Raw genomic sequence first — 20,358 nt, forward strand, 5'->3', positions numbered from 1 at the left:
TCACTCAGGAATTCCTTCTACTCTATCCCTGATAGCTGGGGTTACCAGCATCTATACACGCTTCCATACTAGGGGTACACAAAGGGTATCCATATAATCTGTAAAGTTATATTTTTTTAATGCCTGAAGGAAATATAGCCAAGTTTAAAACTTTGAAAGAATCATGTGGTAGGAGCATGGTTATTTGATACTTGATATGTTTGAGATTTGTTATAGTATTTCATGAATGCTTGAAATATTTCATAATGAGAAAAAAGATTTTAGTTGCTGATTATAAAACACAAAATAAAACTAATATTTCTATTAATCACCTTAAATTTCAGCTCTATAGGCACACATTGAAAATGTGCTCAGTACCTATGTCCCTTGAATTAAAGAGATTCCATAATTTTTCATTATTTACCCCAAGAGCATCACAATACAGTGGTCCCTCAGTTACCTGCAGGTGATTGGTTCCAGGATCCCTCCCCCGCTTTGGATGCCCAAAATCCATGGATACTCAAGTCCTTTATATAAAATGGCACAGTTTTTGCATATAATCTAAAGTCATCCTCCAGCATCCTTTGAATCGCTACATTACTTATAATATCTGACACAATGCAAATGTTATGTAAATGGTTGTAAATGTCACGTAAATAGTTGCCATGTAGCAAATTCATGTTTTGCTTTGTGGAACTTTCAGGAATTTTTTTTTTCAAATATTTTCCAGCCATGATTGGTTGAGTCTGCGGATGGGGATTCCAGTAGAAATGGAGGGCCAACTGTATCTAGCTGCCTGATACAGTTTCTGTTCATCATGAGTATGTACAAAGTCTTTAAAAAAATCACTCTTATCTGGTTTTTTTTTTCTCCCTAAGAGACCCACATCTGAACTCACCCACATAGATGGCAATCTCTGCTTTCTGAAAGGCATTCAACCAAAACAATGCCCATCTTCTGGGAGGGGGTAGCACGTGGCGATTCACGGTTCTCAGTGCCAACAAATCCTTTCTATTCCCCTTGTTCTAGTTAAGGCTCCTCTCCTCTCCTACTCTGGAAACAGGGAAAAACTGAGCACTGTTTTCTATAAAATTAACACTTCATGTACCACGTATATTATTAAAAAGGTTAGATCTCCTCAAAATATTGTTTTCTACAAGCTAAGGAGTTGACAGTAGATCCAACTAAAGGAGGAGGGTTGAATAAAATGTGTGAACATATTGATTATTTTAATATAAGAAATGATTCTGGGTTACCAAAGGGGAAAGCAGGGGTGAGGGAGGGATAAATTAGGAGTTTGGGATTAACTGATACACACTACTATTTATAAAATAAACAACAAGGACCTACTGTATATTACAAGGAACTATAATATCGATATATTGTAATAACGTATAATGGAAAAGAATCTGAAAAAGAATAGATATCTGTATATGTATAACTGAATCTTCTGGTTTATAAATGGCCCCATGGTCCTTTTCTCCCTCATGCTACTGTCCTAACTTTCCCACCGTCCAAACCATTATCCCAACACTGACCTACTCAGTTAAGTGTACTGGTTATTAGGCTAAATTGCTGGTTTTAAATGAAACCCAACACCCACCTTTCTATCAATTTAGCCAAGTGAATTGCTTTATTTTCCTGGAGAGCTGAACGTGGGTCTTATTTACCTTCATGTGCCCAAGCCCTGTGCCAGGTCCAGAGTAGGAGTTCCATATACAGTCTTTGGTTGAAAAAAATGAATGAACAGATCAATGAATCAGAAACACCTAAATGCAACCACTATATGAATCAGAAATGCCTAAATAATACCACTGGATTGTGTTCAAACCAACCAGATTATAATTATTTTACAGCTACCGATGTTGAGCTCTTCACACTAGGCGTGTTGCTTTATCTACCCTATGTCCTTTAGCTCACAATCCTCGTGGCAGGTAACTCAGGCTAAGAGAGAGGATTAGGAGAGGTTAAAAGAACGACTATAACGTCCCCACCCTTTAGTGTTGTTCTTATCTTGCCCTCCCTGCCTTTTAATCATTTAGGTCGTGCAGTCATGCATGATTTTGGGGTCTTCGTGGGCAGCATTCAACACCTCAAGACTGAGGAAGTCAGCCAGCTGACCTTGCACTAAATCCACCTCCTCGCCCATCTCTTTGTCCTGGGCCAAGGCGTGTGTATTCTGGTTCCCGTGTGCCACCTGCTGGTCTCCCAAGGCACTGCTTCCAAAGTGCCTCGGGTGCCGTGTGCCTGGAGAAAGGGAAGGAGGAGGCCTTTCATAGAAGACGTTCCTAGGGACCCAGGAATCTAGTCTGGGATGTGAACTAGTTCATTCTTACCCCGTGTCGGTGGTGGGGATGAGGCAGCTGAGGCACAGAGAGGTCCCTCCCCAAGGCCATAATCTGTGTGTCGGACTCCTTAGTCCTTCTCAAAACGTTCTTTAACCACGCAATCCTCCAAACACCCACAAAAGGACGCTTCGAAGAAAGAAAGCAGGAAAATTCGCCATACTTATGATAAACACATGCATAAGATGAATAGGTCAGATAAAGTGAGAAAGGGTTATTTGGGTGTTTAGGCAAACCTATGCCATTCTCTCTAGAAATAAAATAAAGAGAGGGACGGAGGGAGGAACAGAAGGATGAAAGGAGAGGAAAACATACTTCTATCAAAAATATTGCTTAATACACATTCAGTTATTTCCAAACACTCTCTAAGCTAAAAATGTTAAGGATTTTTTTTTTACTTCTTTTCTTTCTGGAATTGTATATGAAAATAATAAACCATAAAAATCATTAATTACTAGCTTATTAAACATTAGATGCAATCACCAAGATGTAAGGGGACTACCTATAGGGATACTGGTATCAATCTGGGGCAACAAGTCCAGGCTCGTAGCTATGATCCAACAGGCTTCTTCGGCGGTTTCCTGCGCATGTATTAGGACCTCAGCGAGTTCAGGTTTCTGAGCTCACGTTCAGCATGAATGATTCTGTACAGAGTATTCTCATGTCTCCTCCTATAGACTCTTCATCTAGATCACTCTTAGGAACATTTCTAAATTTCCAGAGACATGTGCCTTTGCCTTCTGTTTTAAGAAGTATTTATTTCTTGCACACTGTGATAGCTGCCAAACATGACTTTTATGTAAAATCATTTCCCTCCTGAATAGCTTCCCCTGCTCTTTTCTCCTGAGCCACAGGCTCAAAGATGTTGTATATGGAAGCCCTGTCGAAGAGTGGTTCAAGAGTACTTCTCATTTCTTCCTCAAAGACTAGAAGAGCTCATTCCCGAGGATCTCAGACAATTCTTCCCCACTCTCCTCCTGCCTGAGCCCCAGCCGAACTCTGCCTGCTGAACAATAGGCTGAAACAATGTCTAAAACCCTGGGTCCTCAGACAGAAGCCTCTGTGAATACTGTAGCTAAAAATCTGAACAGGAAATAAAAATGTCAGCTTTTCTCTTGGCACTGTACTTGGCCCTCTGGGTTATCGAGGGCAAGCCATTTTCTTCTGTATCTCAGTTTCTCTGTTTTTAAAATCGGGACACCAAAGTTGGAATTTTGAGGTTGATAATATTATATAGTGCTGGTTAATATTTACGGAGTGATGACTACTTGTGGTGCACTGTACTAAACAGGGTTATCACATTTCATTCTTATAAAACCATGTGAGATAAATACTTATTATCCCCACGTTACAGGTGAGGACAGAGGAACTACAGTGGGTTAAAGCACCTTGTTTATTGTTTCTTTAGCATCCATCCTTCCCAGTCGGGACTGGGAACCAGGTCTCCTGGATCTCATAGGCTGGGATCATTTTCTACCTGACATGCCTCTCTCTGCCCAGGCCATGCAGTTTCCAAATGATTCCCCCAACAGATGCCAGATTTATGAGCAAAAATGGATTGACTACAGCACATTCCTACAACAGGAAAAACAACTCCAAGTGCACATCTTAATGATAGTGCCTCTGCGGTGTCATCTCTGTACCCGAGGACAACATAACACCCACAGTAGACAACAGTTACAGGAACCTACTTGGTGCAAGGCGCTGGGCTGGGCACGCTATAGACAAGATCTCATTTCATCTTGTTATTATCACTATCTTGTACACAGTTAAGTAACTCAATGTCACGGGTAAAACCAAGTCATAAGACTCCAGAATTCAAGTTGAATGACTATTCCTGGCCACTGTTCCTCACTGCCTCTGCATGAAAAAAAACATCAGTGGGCCCTGTTATCTGAAAAATGCCACCATGAGGCAGCCAACCTCCATATCCTGTGGATTTTTCTAGTTCTAATTTCCAGGTCCTGTTTCAGTTACCTGTGTGGACAGTAATAGTCTGATGCACTGGTATGAATAAAACAGGTCCGCCATTCCCTAAGCAACCTTGAGGGTTGTGATGAACTCTAGGTCAATGAGGGTAGCTTGAGCATTTTGAAGTGGAACATATGAAATTGGTTGGGTTTATAATCAGAAGAGAGAAAGCATGGGCTTTAAGAAGGCTCACTTCTCATGGACCCTTCCCATTACAATGTGCCATCATCAACATTTTTTTTTTTTAATTGAAGTAGAGTTGACTTACCATGTTGTGTTAGTTTCAGGTATACAGCAGAGTGATTCAGATATATATCTAGGTAGATAGACAGATATGTGTGCTTTTTCAGATCCTTTTCCCTTATAGGTTATTATAAGATATTGAATATAGCTCCCTATGCCATACAGTAGGTCCTTGTTGTTTATCTATTTTATATATAGTAGTGTGTGTCTGTTAGTCCCAAACTCCTAATTTATCCCTCTTCCCCTTTCCCCTTTGGTAACCATAAGTTTGTTTTCTATGTCTGTGAGTCTATTTCTGTTTTGTAAATCGGTTCATTTGTATCATTTTTTTTACATTCCACATATGTGATATCCTATGATCTTTGTCTGACTTCACTTAGAATTGCCATCATCAACTCTTTTTTTAAATTTATTTTTTATTGAAGAGTAGTTGATTTACAATGTCGTGTTAATTACTGCTCTACAGCAAAGTGACTCAGTCATACATATATATACATTCTTTTCCATATTCTTTCCCATTATGGCTTATCACAGGATATTGAATACAGTATAGTTCCCTGCGCTCTACAGTAGGACCTTGTTGTTTTCTACATATACCAGTTTGCATCTGCTAATCCCCAAATCCCACTCCTACCCTCCCCCAACCCTCTCCTCCTTAGCAACCACCAGTATATTCTCTATATCCTTGATTTTGTTTCTGTTTCATAGATAGGTTCATTTATGTCATATTGTAGATTCCACATATAAGTGATATCATACGGTATTTGTCTTTCTCTTTCTGACTTAACTCACTTAGTATGATCATCTCTAGTTGCATCCATGCCATCATCAATTCTTCACGGAAAGGGTACAGATGCTGGAGTTCAAGCCCTGGACAGCTGAGTGACGCCATAGCAGTACCTGCCAGATGGGCGGGAGGATGGAGCAGTTACCCGTGTGAAGAGCCTGGCACCCAGTGAAGGATCAACTACATGCTCATTAAAACATAAAGCGAGAGCATGGTTCCAGGAGTGGCAGGGACTGCCGACCACCAGGCGGAAGCATCCGCCCAGGGCCGCCTGCAGGACCCAGGCTGGCACCGGCCATGTGCCTCTGCTGGGGCAAGTGGCTTTCCCCGCACCTCGGGAGAGAACGTTCGGGGAATGAGGAGATGGAGCCTGGAAGCCTACTGGGAGCTGCAGCACCGGCTTTGCCGGGCCCCCTTGCTTCACAGTGAGAAACTCATTCCTCAGCCCTCAGTCAGGTGGTCTGCGGAGGGGTGGGGAGGGGGGAAGGGAGGCTGCGGAGCCCGAAAAGCTCCGGCTCTGGTCTCAGGCTTGACTGCTTCAAACCCCGCAGGGGTTCAACTGCTTTCAGATTTATGGACCCATAACCGCCGAGAACTGCCTTCTGCCTGCGTCCAGCGCCGCCACGGGGCCCAGGGGGACTCCTGGCTGATGCTGTTTGTGAACCTCTTTATCTCTCTAATGCCATGTTCCCTAAATCTGCGGTATGATGAGAAAGGGCGGAGGAGGGTGATTCATGCCCCCATGACATTGACAATGAAACTCATCGAAATCAAATTTCTCCGGAGCATGCCAACAACATCCCGGCCGGTGCCCGTCTCAGCTCTAGGGCTGGGTTTGTTTGGTTTCTACAATGATTTTTCTTTTTAATGTCATTATTTTTATTATTGTCGCCTAATGTTTTTATAATGTGCTTACTGAGGAGGTGGCTCCGTGCCCGCCAGCTCTCTGGGGACCGGGGATGGGGGTGGGCTTGTTAACCCCAAAGCTGTTGTTTTTTTTTTTTTTAATTTATTTTTATTTATTTATTTATTTATGGCTGTGTTGGGTCTTCGTTTCTGTGCGAGGGCTTTCTCCAGTTGCGGCGAGCAGGGGCCACTCTTCATCGCGGTGCGCGGGCCTCTCACTGTCGCGGCCTCTCTTGTTGCGGAGCACAGGCTCCAGACGCGCAGGCTCAGTAGTTGTGGCTCACGGGCTTAGTTGCTCCGCGGCATGTGGGATCTTCCCAGACCAGGGCTCGAACCCGTGTCCCCTGCATTGGCAGGCAGATTCTTAACCACTGCGCCACCAGGGAAGCCGAAAGCATTATTTCTTAATACTTTAGCTCTATCTATACACATTAACCCAGAGAGGTGTTGATGGTGTATCCTTAATTGAAGAAAGAAAGTTGGAGAGTAATAGGTTTTGCAGGATCCGCTTTACAAAAAACAATTACCTTGAAAATCTCATATGCATATGGATTTGTTTTGACGTATTTATATCAGCATGAATAACAGTGTGGGAAAATGCACCAGAGGCTATTTAGATGAGTTACCTGGTTTAGGGGAATGTTGGAAGGAGAAAATATTGGTTTTTCAAATACACCTAATCATGTTTCATTAGCTGCAGTTAACCCTTGTTAGTCGGGTAATTTTTGAAGAGGAATTTGGTAAAAGAATTTTCAATCAATAAGTGACACATACTCTGATTTTTATTTTAAATGTGCCAGACACCCAAAGTCCTGCAGATGTGGCTGGGCCTGTGCAGGGCTCACTGGGAACAACACTGACTGTACTTTTATTTGGACACCTAACTCTCATCCCCTTTGTGGTTAATTCATATTGGGGCTAGAGTCCTTACTTGTTTTCTTTAAAACTGTTACAAAGATAGATCTCTTCCGTCCCGCCTATGTGCTTTTAAAGCAGATTTTTTTTTTACTCTAAGTGCAGGACCTTAAATTTCTTTTTATTAAATTTTTTGTGTTGGTTTTGGCCTTTCGCTCCACTTGTCAAGATCTTTTAAAAATCTAGTCTTCTTAGCTAGCCTATTAGCCGTCCTCCCCAGCTTCATGCCAACTGCAAATGTGATCAGCAGGTCTTTTATGTCTTGATCCAAGTCCCTGATAAAAATGTTCAACAGGACAGAGCCAAAGACACAGTCTTGTAATTGGCCATCTTATTTTTATTTTTTAAATTTATTTGATTGAAATATAGTTGCTTTACAATGCTGTGTTAGTTTCTGGTGAACAAAAAAGTGAGTCACTTATATATATATATTCTTTTTCATATTCTTTTCCATTATGGTTTATTACAGGATATTGAATATAGATCCATGTGCTATACAGTAGGACCTTGTTGTTTATCCATTCCATATATAATAGTTTACATCTGCTAACCCCAAACTCCCAATCCAACCCTCCCCCACCCCTCCCCTTGGCAACCACAAGTCTGTTCTCTATGCCTGTGAGTCTGTTTCTGTTTCATAGATAGGTTCATTTGTGTCATGTTTTTAGATTCCACATATAAGTGATATCATACAGTATTTGTCTTTCTCTTTCTGACTTACTTAGTAGGATAATCTCTAGGTCCATCCACGTTGCTGCAGATGGTATTATTTCGTTCTTTTTTATGTGTACTTGCCTGCTTTAGATGAATAAGTACAAATATTTTGTATTCGTCTTTCAGTGAATTCCTTTCGTTGTGTGCAAGGTTCCTAATTAACAGAGAGATTTGCATTGGGCAAGTCGATAACCATCACCACCATCTGACTTGGAGATGATAACAATAAACACTAATCATAAGCCCACGTGAGCCAACCTAGAAGCACAGCAGTGTGAGTCAGAGCCGTGGAGCATATGGCTCTGTCCACATCTGTTCGGAGGCATCCAGATGGAAGTAGGAGGTGGGCTGGGGGGCGGGGGGAGGAGCAGGCGGGAGGGAGGAGGGAGCAGGCAGGTGAAGGCAGGCAGGAGAGGGCTTCAGGGACCAGGCTCCCAAATCAATCTCCACAATTGTGGGTTTAATGTATGAGCAGCGCGCACAGCTGCCGATGGCTCCCATCCGTGACGGTACAACTGTATGACAAATCCTTCCCGTCATACTTAGACAGCCATGTCTTCTGCTTTTTGGTTAATGGTCCTTTGACACGCCTCCTCAAATCACTTCTTTGCAGGCCTTACGAGTCTTTGTCACCCATGTGTGGTAATGTTTTTCTTCTCTGCGTGGCTGTTTCCTCAATGCTGCAACTGAGTAAGTGGCCCTCCTGCCCTGTTCCTCCACACTAACACTCCTCCACAGCCTTCCAGAAGCTGCCACACTCCTGACCTATACATCTCCTGAGACAAAAGAACAAACTCTCACCTACGTGATAGAAGGTGCAAATTCAAGCAGCCCTTGTTTGTGGTACAGCTCGAAGCAACATTTAACCCTCTTTGTGCCGCAGTGTCACACACTAAAAAAAGGAATTTCGTGACTCCAGCATTTTTCAAAGATTAAATGAGATGGCATGTGGCAAAGACGTAGATGCTAAATAAATACGAGCTGAGTTGTAACCCGCAGAAGACACAGGCATGACTCACTCCGCACTTCTGGCTTTGACTATTTGCAGACATGGGTAGGGCCAGCAAGTGGTTCTAGAATCCTCAGTGTTTTGTCACGACTCTTCTTGGTCTGCTGAGAATGTGTTGAGAACTTTGTGCAGGATTCTCACAGCTGCACTGAGTCACTTCATTCACCCAACATTTGCTGACTGCCAACCCTCTGCAAACACTGGACCAGGGCCAAGGCGTACAAAGATGATGCAGGCGAGATCCTGCCACTCAAGTAACTGTCTAGTGCCCATGACTTACAGTGAGAAATACTCCTAGACCCAGAACACACATGCGCACACACACGCACGCATACACACAGTAGCAGCAACAACAAAAGTCCACATACCAGACCCTTACTAAATGCAATGTACTTGATATTTTCTGTTCTATCGCATTTTAAAAATTGATTTCACCACCTACTAATGGGATATTGACACACAGTTTTAAAAACTCCACTCTAAGGTTGGATAGATGTTCTAGGTTCTGTTCTCAGTGTTTCCTAGACTGCCCTGGGAATGCCACGTAAGGAGGTCCTCAGCTTGCCTGGGGGAGTCAGAAGACCTAACCCCTAAGTTTGAAGACTCAGGTATGCACAGGTCACTTGGTGTTCCTGGAAGAGGGAACAACATGGGCAAAGGCATGGAGGAATGAAAGCATGAATGCTCAGAGAACTCCAAAAAATTTTGAATAGGTAGAACCCAGGAAGCTTTGGGGAAAATGGAAGAAATATAAGGCTTTAGAGATAAATTTTCAAATAAGCAAAGGTTAAGGGACCAATGATTGAACACACAGAGGAAAAGATTTCTATTGCCAAGCAGGAAACCCAATCCAGCACACACTGTAGGCTCTGGGAGATGAGATTTCAGGGGAAGAAAAAAGAGGGTACGTTTTTTAAAGTCAAATAGGTCCAAAAATATTCATGCCCTGGGTTTAAAAAGTAAAGTCTCTTGGGTTTTGCTGATTGTTTAGCAGTAGGAGGACATGGAGAAAGTGCTGGGCTGTGTGGAGGCATTGTCAGCTATGTGCATAGGCACCTAGATTGGAGCACCCAGAGGTCCTTTTAGCAGAAGGCATGTCTGCTTCATGGACAGCAGTCGAGTTTGTCATAAAGAGCTTTGTAGCCTGCTAAAGAGTTTGGACATTAATCTGGCCAGGGAAGCCACTGGAAGATTTAAAGGAAGAGAATACCGAAAAATCGGCAGAAGCGTCAACACTGCTGTAGAGTAGAGTAGCAGGTGGATAGAAAGGAAGAATTGGCTGGAGGCAAGCCAACCAGATAAACAACCAATGTTAATAGTTCACAAGACTGTGATGGGAGCCTGAAAGATAACAGGGCTGAAGAGGATGAAAAGGAGGGGATGGCTTAGGAAATAGAAAGTTGGGGACTCAACATGACCCAGGGACTGATTCGATGTAGGGCAGGAGAGAAGGAAAATCCCAGGATGAAGCACTAAGTTACTAACTTGGGTAGCTGGGAGGATTGTGGAACTCCCCAAAGAGCAGATTTGGGGTATTTGGGGATGAAACAGGAGGATCAGGACAATACAAAGATACTTCCAGAGGACCCAGATTGGTGTCCTATGCATTACCATGGTCAAAGAAAGAATGATCTTCTACCCTCAAGGCCCCTATATCCAGGAATCATAGAGCTAGCCTCCCTGCTAGACCATGCACCTAAAGTCAGAGTTAGAGCCAGGAGGAAGGGAAGGTGTCTGCCTGGTCTCATGAACAGAATGACACAGTAGACCCTTCTCTTGTGCACACGAGATGCAGTGAGGATTCTTGGGCGATTCCAAGCAATTTCTCCCTCTACTTGGTTGGAGAGTTGGGTGGATAGAACAGCATGAGAGAAGCAGAAGGAAGCATTTGTCAGCTCTGCCTCCAGAAAATCTCATTGTCAGTCTGTCTGGATTCACAGGAGACACCCAGGTGTGCAGTATCTAGAGAATGTTCAGCTCCTCCTCAGACCCAAGGTTTGAAGGATGACGTCTGTCGTGGGTTGAATTGTTGTTTCCCAAAAAGATACCTCCAAGTTCTCACCCCCTGTACCTGTGAAGGAAACCTCTTTGGAAATAGGATCTTTGCAAGATGTGATTAAGTTAAGGAGAGGTGAGATCATCCTGGACTTAGGGTGGGCCCTAAATCCAATGACTAGAGTCTTTAGAAGAGAAAGAAAAGGCGGATTGAGACACACAGACACAGAGAGAAGACACCCGGGGAGAAGACGGAGACAGAGATTGAGTGATACATCAGAAGCCAAGATGGCTGCTGGCAGCCACCAGATACCAGCATGGAACCCATTCTCCCTCTGAGACTGACTACACCTTGATTTGGGGTTCCTTGTCTCCAGAATTTTAAAGTAATAAATGTCTGTTGTTTTAAGCCACACATTGGTGGTAATTTGTTATAGCAGGCTCCAGGAAACCAAGATGACATCCCAATTAGTGCTTTCAGGACACTTGGGTAAAGGCCGCCTAGTGACTATCTCAGAAGTGATTATTACTCTCTGGGAGCTGGCCTCTTCTCTCTGGTCCATTTCCCTGGCATAGATGCACCTCCTCACCCTGGGTCTCTGTTTTCCTCCTTCTCTTTGCTCTTTTTTCCAGAGCAACAGCTTTTCTCCCAAACTCAGACGCTATTCTGAGCTCAGGATAACAGCCAATTAAACAGTCTTTACTGAAGTCCTGTGGAGTACCGCAGGCAGAGCCCAGGGGTGACACAGAGAGGAAAAGCATGATTTTCTTAGGCATTTGGTGAGAGTTTGGGAAAGCCTTCCCAGCCTGCGTTCCCTCATTCCTATTTTCACCAATGGGCTCCTGAAGAGGCAAAAGGCATATTATCAATCTTAAACTTTTACCTGCTTGCTCTGCACTCCAGCTGCCACCCCAGTTTTCCCTTCTTTGGAAAGGTCTCCTGGGAAGAAGACCAAGATGCAAAGCCTTTCCTGTCCTGTCTTCAATTTGCACTATCAGCATCCCAGTTCCTTCCTGGGCCATAATTCTGAAGTTTCAAAAAATACCTCATCAAGAAAAGGTTGGAGACCTCAGCTCTATTCTAAGGCTTGGCTTGAGCCTGAGGATCAGGAAGGTCACCATGTCCTTAAGAAGTCACAGTTGGGGCTCCCCTTGGTGGTGCAGTGGTTGAGAGCCTGCCTGCCAATGCAGGGGACGCGGGTTCGCGCCCTGGTCTGGGAGGATCCCATATGTTGCGGAGCAACTGGGCCCGTGAGCCACAACTACTGAGCCTGCGCCTCTGGAGCCTGTGCTCCGCAACAAGAGAGGCCACGATAGTGAGAGGCCCGCGCACCGCGATGAAGAGTGGCCCCCGCTTGCCACAACTAGAGAAAGCCCTCGCACAGAAACGAAGACCCAACACAGCCAAAAAATAAAAATAAATTTATAATAAATAAATAAATTAATTAATTTAAAAAAAAAAAGAAGTCACAGCATTCTCATTTCTACTTGAAAACCTAACACTCCCCAAAGAGCAACTATCTCCCCAGATTGTCCAAGTTCACTGACTGATCCTGATAGTGTCATATTGAAGTTGCAAACTTGGATGAACACTGGAATTAAAATGTATCTTTCTTCCTGGAAATTCAAAAAAAAAATGAATGAAAGGACTTAACCAAATCCACAGGTGGCCCTGGGCCAGTCACTTAACCTCTGCTTGGCCCAGTTTGCGTATGGAGGCATTAAATGGGAGTCGTGAAAAGACATCTTATGAATTAATTAATTAATGATTTGAAAGGAGCTTTAGAAGTGCTATGCAAATGTTCAGCGTTATTGTAAGGCCCCTGGGAATCTGAGACAAAGCAGGGAGCCAAACTCCAAATTGAGGATTATAATCAAGGAGCAAATGTAAGCATTTTGGAATGTGAAAGAACCATTAATATTGGTTACTGTGATGGATTCGTTTTTCTCTAATCCAGATCAAGAGGTGAGAAACTTAAAATGTGGGTTCAGCTTTAAAATCCATGTGAGCCCAGATGCTTTCTGAGTGGTTACACTTCAGCAAATGCCTGCACATTAAAACAAAATAAAAAGATAGAAGGAAGCTGAGACAGGAGAAGAAGCAGGTACATAAAACCAATTCTGTCAGCATATGTATGAGCACAAACAGTGCATTGTGCCCACAAAATCAGATGATTAGCAATTGCAGATGTCTGTATATATAGTTCAAATACTGCAAAAATAAAACCTCTTGAACCCACCTAATTTTAATATTATACTCATTAGAGAGAGAAACCACTCTCAAACCACTAGCCTGTAGAAGCCCTCCAGGCAAAGCAGCTTGTTTTTTTCTGCTTTCTTTTCCTCAATAAATAGACCCCTGGCTTTATGGGGGCCTGGGGCAGCCATTGATCCTTATAATTATAAACAAAACAGGGCATTAATTCATCCCTTTGAAAAAATATATTCAAATTAAGCTATGGAGACGGGGCTGTAATGTCTTCTAAAGGAATATAAAGCCATTTTAGCAGCAACGCCAACAAGAATCAAGAAACAACCCAAACCAGTTTTTCTTATTTAAACAACTTCTGGCTTCAGAAGTTGAACCATTATAGAAGAATGGTTTTGCCTGATGGAAAAAGCAGCTTTTAGTGTCCAGGCCTGACTTAATTTCTATTTTCATGCTTGAATTGCACTCTAAGCTACCAGCACTGTGTTCCTTGGTTTACCAGACAAGAGCAGAATTTTCTAGACTGGCAGCTTTTCCTCTCCAAATCTTCATAATCCATGGGTAAGCAGCAATTACTGTGGAGCTCAGGATGACCTACTGAATAAAGAGACCAGAAAAGCAAGACACACCAGAAAATCTTCCTGTTTTCCAAAATATTTCCTTTTAAATGAGAAAAAAATCTTTGGTCTTTATTTTCCTGCGCTGTTTTTGTTGTTAATTCTGGTCCAATTCAGTAACCAATTATGGCCAAAGAGGCATTCAGGATTATCTGGGCAGATAATGATCCTCGAGTAATAGTAACTGCTTGAGTTCGCATGGTCCTTGAAGAAGCCACAGCTGCTTTTCCCACATCTATAACATTAATTACACCATGAAAATGATAGGTGCTCAAAAATTTGGTGAAACTCATTTATAGGCATTGATTTTGAAAGAGTATTGTGATCAAAATGGTAACCAACCCAGGCACTCTTCGGGCACAGTGATTCATTGCATGTATTTGGGCCTCCCTGGACCTTCGTAAGTACCAAAGTTGAGTTTGTAGGATTCTGCTTCTTTGGTAAGTAAGTAAAAAAACAAACAAATAAGAAAGTTCTCTTTAATAAAAATACACTTTTCTATTCTTTCCTAATCTGTTCCTAATCTCCTGAAATGGCAGAAGTGGGAATGTCAGAATCTCTTGAAAGGTTAGAATAATTAAGAGAAATTTCACCAGAAAGAAAAGAACATTTTTCAACCTTGCACTAAACTTAAATTGTCTTATATTCCAGATAACCCAAGAGTTCAACTTTTCATGGTGACATCTCAGGAAATCCTAGATCCTAACTTTGCTCCCATGTTCCCCTGTCTTCAAAAGCAACTTCCTTCTAACCTGCTCTCCTCCCTGACCACCTTTTGAGAAACCCCGTTCTCTACACACAGGATCCCCCTCTCCTGCAGCAGTACATCCCAGGTCTGAGATGCTCAGTCTGGATTAAGAACCAGGTGCCTGGGGCTTCCCTGGTGGCGCAGTCGTTGAGAGTCTGCCTGCCAATGCAGGGGACACGGGTTTGAGCCCTGGTCTGGGAAGATCCCACATGCCGCGGAGCAACTGGGCCCGTGAGCCACAACTACTGAGCCTGCGCGCCTGGAGCCTGTGCTCCGCAACGAGAGACCGCGACAGTGAGAGGCCCGCACACCGCGATGAAGAGTGGCCCCCGCTTGCCACAACTAGAGAAAGCCCTCGCACAGAAACGAAGACCCAGCACAACCATAAAGAAAGAAAGAAAGAAAGAAAGAAAGAAAGAAAGAAAGAAAGAAAGAAAGAAAGAAAGAAAGAAAGAAAGAAAGAAAGAAAGAAAGAACCAGGTGCCTTCAGGAGACTAGATCACAATGGCCTTTGTCCCAAGGTGTGTGTCTGTTGGGGCTTTGACATGCTTAAGCCATGCAACAGAACACAGAAGAGGTGTAGGTTCCCCTTCAAGAAGTAAGCTGAAGACACGCCTATCCCTGCTGTCAGCAGGTAACTTTGGATCTCTGTTTGTCTTTGCCTCTGTCTCTCTCTTCCTTACACACACACACACACACACACACACACACACACACACACACACAACATTCATTCTCAGAAATTGCCAGTGGTGAAGAAGAGAAATATTTTCCTGAGTCTTAATTCACAATGCAGCCAGACTCATATTATTATTCAGAGCAATGTTAATTCCTTTCTTTTACCTTTCCCTCCCTGGCCCTTTCCCTCATTTACAAATTATGTCCCATTGGGCTTTTCTTGGGATCAGAAACTGACCCATTAGGAAGCCAGAGATCTCTTAAATATCCTTAACCACACAAAGACCCTATGAATGTTTCATTCATTCATTCATTCAACAGATATTTATCCACTTCCTATAGCACCTTGTTAGGCATTTGGAATATACTGGTGAACAAACCTCCACACAGCCCCTTGCTTTTTTTTTTTAACATCTTTATTGGAGTATCATTGTTTTACAATTTTGTGTTAGTTCCTGCTGTATAACAAAGTGAATCAGCTATATGTATACATATATCCCCATATCCCCTCCCTCTTGCGTCTCCCTCCCACCTTCCCTCTCCCACCCCTCTAGGTGGTCACAAAGCACGGAGCTGATCTCCCTGTGCTACGCGGCTGCTTCCCACTAGCTATCTGTTTTACATTTGGTAGTGTATGTATGTCCATGCCACTCTCTCACGTCGTCCCAGCTTGCCCTTCCCTTCCCCGTGTCCTCAAGTCCATTCTCTACTTCTGCATCTTTATTCCTGTCCTGTCCCTAGGTTCATCAGGGGCACGGAGCCTCTTCCTCAATCTCTGGGCAGAAAATAAGTGGAGATCCTTCTTTCAGTTATATGTGTTAGATGCCACATAGAAAGCACTCCCTAAATAAGTTATCATTTTATCATTGATTTGGACCAAGTTGCCTTTTATCTGGAGTGCTGTTGGTATAGAATTGCTATCACATGAGACAGTGAGCTAGCCGAGCCTGGGAGAGCCTCTCAGATTTTTCTGATTCTCTAATCAAATGATCAGAGTGTCAAAGCCGAGCCTAGAGATTATCAAGCCCTCCCTCACCCACCCCCATGTCCCTGATGAAGAGATAGAAGGACAAAGACATGAAAGGTCTTGTCTAAAGTGAAAGAGTTGTTAGCAGAAGAGGGAGAGCGAGGTGGGTCCCCTGCCTGCTGGTGCTCAGCGCTCCCCACCGCACCCTTCTGCCTGATAAGGAAAATCTGGCTTCTGGAATCTGACTCCTAGATGTTCTGCTGAAGCTACCAGTCACCACTGGCCAATCCAAGGGTGACTCAATAATCCCTATGCTGACCTCTTTGTAACCCTACTCACATTGAGAAGCAGGTGTAATAAATACGGCACCAACAGTCTCTCAGTGCTCCAGAAGAGGGGAGCCAGCACTGCTCTTCCAGAGGAAAATGTGAAAATGTAGGAAAGGTAGCTGAATAATAGGCAGCAAGAAACAGTCACCTATATAATAAAATTGGGGGACATCCTACATGTTTCAATCATTACACTGAAAACCAGATCTCTTTTAAGGTTACCTACGAAGAAACCACAGAGAAGTAGCAAAACGACAGTATCAGGAGGCTTGCAGAAAAACTATTTTTTATATTTTTATTCATTAGCAGGTGAGGGCAATGACAGATAAATGGTACCCTGTCATAAGCTCTATGCCATCCAAGGTTATAGAAGCTGACAGTATGATTTTCCTACATGTGCCACATACTTGATTCATTAAAATTAGAAGACACAGTTTTGTTATTGAATGTCTGAATGTTTATATTCCTTTACTGATCTATACGAGTGCCTGCCTACATCTCGAAATATATAAAATGTAAATTAGGTATAAGCAACCTAACAAGCAATCACTGATGCTTCATTGAGAAAACAATTTTGGAAAATAAAAAAAGCGCAGGGCGAACAATTCAGTGTTATAGCTCTAGTTTCATTTCTTCATCCTGGGTCTTCAAATACTAATCTTGGGGGTGCGGTGGTGTTAAGATTGCACTCCCTTGGAATGTGCATGTGCACGTTTTTAAGTTTTTATTAGGTTCTCTTTTATTACCATTCTGTTCAAATCCCTGGTGGCCACACTCCATTCTTAATAAGCTGGAAATCCTGTCAAGTGATTGCTCAGCGGTCGCATTTAACTAGCAGACCAGTGGCAGAGCCAAAAGGTTCACCGCTGGGCTCAGTGAGGATGCTGGAGGGCCAGCAAGCTGGCTCAGCCTCCCCACTTTCAATGCAGCCCCTTTCATTCTGCTGCTCATTCAGAATCAAAGGGCTTTCAAAGCTCATTCACCTCCATGCAAGCAGGGGGCCAAGGCGGAAGGGTGCATTTTGCTCCTCCATAGCAGGAAATGAAGACTTGGCTGAGCACAGTCTTGTGTTATTATGATTGTTGTTGTTGTTATGTTTTTGCTTATGAATATGGAGTTTTAGTAATAAAAACAAACAGGTCTCTCAGCCAGGAGGCCAACAAAGCTTGGTAATGTGTTTCCTGCTGGAAAGGCCCTCCAGGGTCCATGCTTTATCCCACCGTCTCTCTCTTTTACATGTAGAACCATCTGGGGTCGGGAGAAGGTACAGAGTTCAGGGGGACCTCACAGAAATCCTGAACAATCCCAGTCATTAGTGTGTCTGCCACTAGAAAGGGAGAGAGGCGGAGAAGTTTCCAGTATAGGAAATGACTGCCAAGAGACACAAAACCACTAAGCTAGAGAGGTATTGGCCCCATTTCCAAAGATTAAATGGGCAGGGGTGAGATTTGGGACAATGCCGGTTTGGGTATATTTCTACTGCCTGTGCATGTATGTTGAAATGCATCCTCACGTCTGAAAAGGATGGTAACTTTGGGTCTCATTTCTCCCAGCACTGTGCTGCTAACGACAGGTCACTGTCAGCTGTTTCCACACTGGCTGGGGGAGACCAGGATGTGGAAGATGTTTCAAATGTTGGCCAAGAGGTTTGGAAGGGAATTAAATAGCATAGATGACCACAAATTCAGGAACATCTTATCAGATGTTGCACAAATTGGCAGAGTCCCCCCAAAGCCAATGTAGGCTTTTATGGTCTGGCAGTTTTGATGGCCTGCTTGAGAATCTCAGCCCACAGATGCTCTGAATAGCTATGGGAAAGAGAGCTCTACCACACGCACACATATATGCATCCTCCAATGCCACATGGACTATTCCTACTTAAGACGATAGGCCATTCTCAGCTAAAATTACACAACCATCTGGTCAACCCAATTTCTGGACTTATCTCATATTAGGGTTTAAGGTAGCATTAGGGCTCCCAAAGTAACAGTCACCCATCTTCCACTCCACTGCTGTGGAGATGCCAGAACAGACATCTGAACAAGAATCCAAGCATTAACATCCAGTATCAGTGTTATTAATAGACTAAGCAACCACCTAAATAACCCCTTGCTGGAGGTTTAGGCTTCCTGGGAACAGCTGGATTGGAGTATGTAGTTTGGCTTCATATCTCCTACTCCAAATTGAGGACAGGCAGAGCCGATGGGAAAGGGGAGTTCTGACTAGACTCCTAGTTAGTTGTAGGTAGAAACGCTGGAACAGAAAGTGAACATGCCCATCTCCCTCCAACACCATCATCAGTATAGGAAGACCTTGCTTTGAGTGGGAAAGCAAGTGGGAAGTGGCCTTTCTCACTGATCAAGGGGCAGGCAATGAAAAGAGAGAAGCTGGACCCATTTCCTTTTCGGTTTGTTTTGCTGTTGTTGTTGTTGTTTGAGAGACATGGACATATACACATTTTCTTTTTTTTTTTTTTTTGTAATTACTATTTTATTTTATTTTATTTATTTTTGGCTGCACAGCATGTGGGATCTTAGTTCCCCAACCAGGGATGGAACCCATGCCCCCTGCAGTGGAACCGTGGAGTCCTAACCACTGGACTGCCAGGGACGTCCCTATGCCCATTTTCTTTTGAGGAACACAAGTCCATCCTCTTATAATTTGCTGAAAGGATTATCAAGCTTTGGCCATTTCTATTAGCCATTCATTCACCCAAGGAGAGGAGCAGGTGGGAGAGTGGAGAAAATGTCAGGAAGGGTTGCCTCTGATGCAGACCTGTTGGGGAAGAGAGAAGCTGTATTCTCCATTAAACCATGCAGAGAGGTCATTAATTAGTACCCTCCCCAAAATCACTGTAAACATAGAGGTAGAGAGTGGCCTTTGAGAAAGGCTATCACACAGCCCCAGGGTAACAGCTCAGTGAAATTTAGGGAGCCCAGCAGAGAATAACAGGGTATTTTTAAGGTCTTATCACAACTCTACATGCTGTGGGAGATACCAAAGAATAAGAGACAGAGTTCCTACCTTTGTAGGGCAGGACATCAACTTGCATAAGATTTAACAAGAAAAAAAATAAGAAAAATACAGAATAATAGAATAATCAACTTCAAGTTGTGTGATACAGATTATAATCATTGTTAGGTTGAGAGGAATAGAAGAATATTGTGGGACAGAAATAGTCAGGGAAAGATCTTTAGAGGAAGTGGCACCTCACCCAGCCTGAGAAGGAAGTAAAGGGAAATCATCCCAGACAAGGAAGAGGATACCAGTGAAGGCTGAACATGATATAAGAGGGAAGAGGGAAAACCTGGTACAGGCAGAGAAGCCAATGTCAAGGGTAGTGAGAGAAAACACAGAGTTAAGATGGAGATAGTTGCTGGGGACCCCAAAAGCCAGGAAAGATCATTAAGATTGGCTGTGATAAGCACTGTAGATTTTGACATACTGTCTAGCACAGAGACATCTGCTGAAACAAATAATCCTACCAATGGAATGGTCTTTGGGCCATGAAACAACATGTGGAGAAGAGGATTCCAAGTCAGAGTCGTGGAGTCTCTGGGATTTAGAATCCTTGGAGCAAAGCTTCGAATCCTACAAGGCAGTTTATCTTTCCTTTTCTTATGACAGACCTCAGGGACTGGAAACCTTCTGGGGGGAGGGGGAGTATGCCATACCTCCATTGATCCTATCCTCCCATGTGTAAATGGGGGCACAATTGGGAGGAAACAGGGGGACACAAAACAGCAGTCCTCTCTCTCAAGAAACAGACCACACCTCTTGCTCTGCACCCCTCTTGAGAAGCTCCTTCAGTGTGTGATGCCCAGTCTCAGCTCATGGACCAGCATCAAGGTACCTCTTGTGAACACCTGTTGAGCCCCAAGTTCCCTGAAGCAGAGTGATGACAAATGATCAAGAAGTAACTAGTTAGGCTACTCCCCAACACTGT

At 43.4% G+C, this 20,358-nt stretch overlaps 1 protein-coding gene across 12 annotated transcripts in view; it reads right to left on the minus strand.

Annotated features, from left to right (window-relative positions):
- SPACA1 (sperm acrosome associated 1) overlaps window positions 1-20,358 on the minus strand; it is a 203,611-nt gene that overhangs the window by 111,375 nt on the left and 71,878 nt on the right. For 3 of the 12 annotated variants that reach the window (XM_082406000.1, XM_082405997.1, XM_082406001.1), the window contains one exon: window positions 5,331-5,438. The exons of the other annotated variants lie outside the window; for them this stretch is intronic. The gene's annotated coding sequence lies outside the window, so the exon portion shown is untranslated. The remainder of the gene's footprint in view (window positions 1-5,330; window positions 5,439-20,358) is intronic. 12 annotated transcript variants of the gene reach the window in all.

Source organism: Balaenoptera borealis, assembly GCF_965194805.1.
Source record: "Balaenoptera borealis genome assembly, chromosome: 9".
NCBI lineage: Eukaryota > Metazoa > Chordata > Mammalia > Artiodactyla > Balaenopteridae > Balaenoptera > Balaenoptera borealis.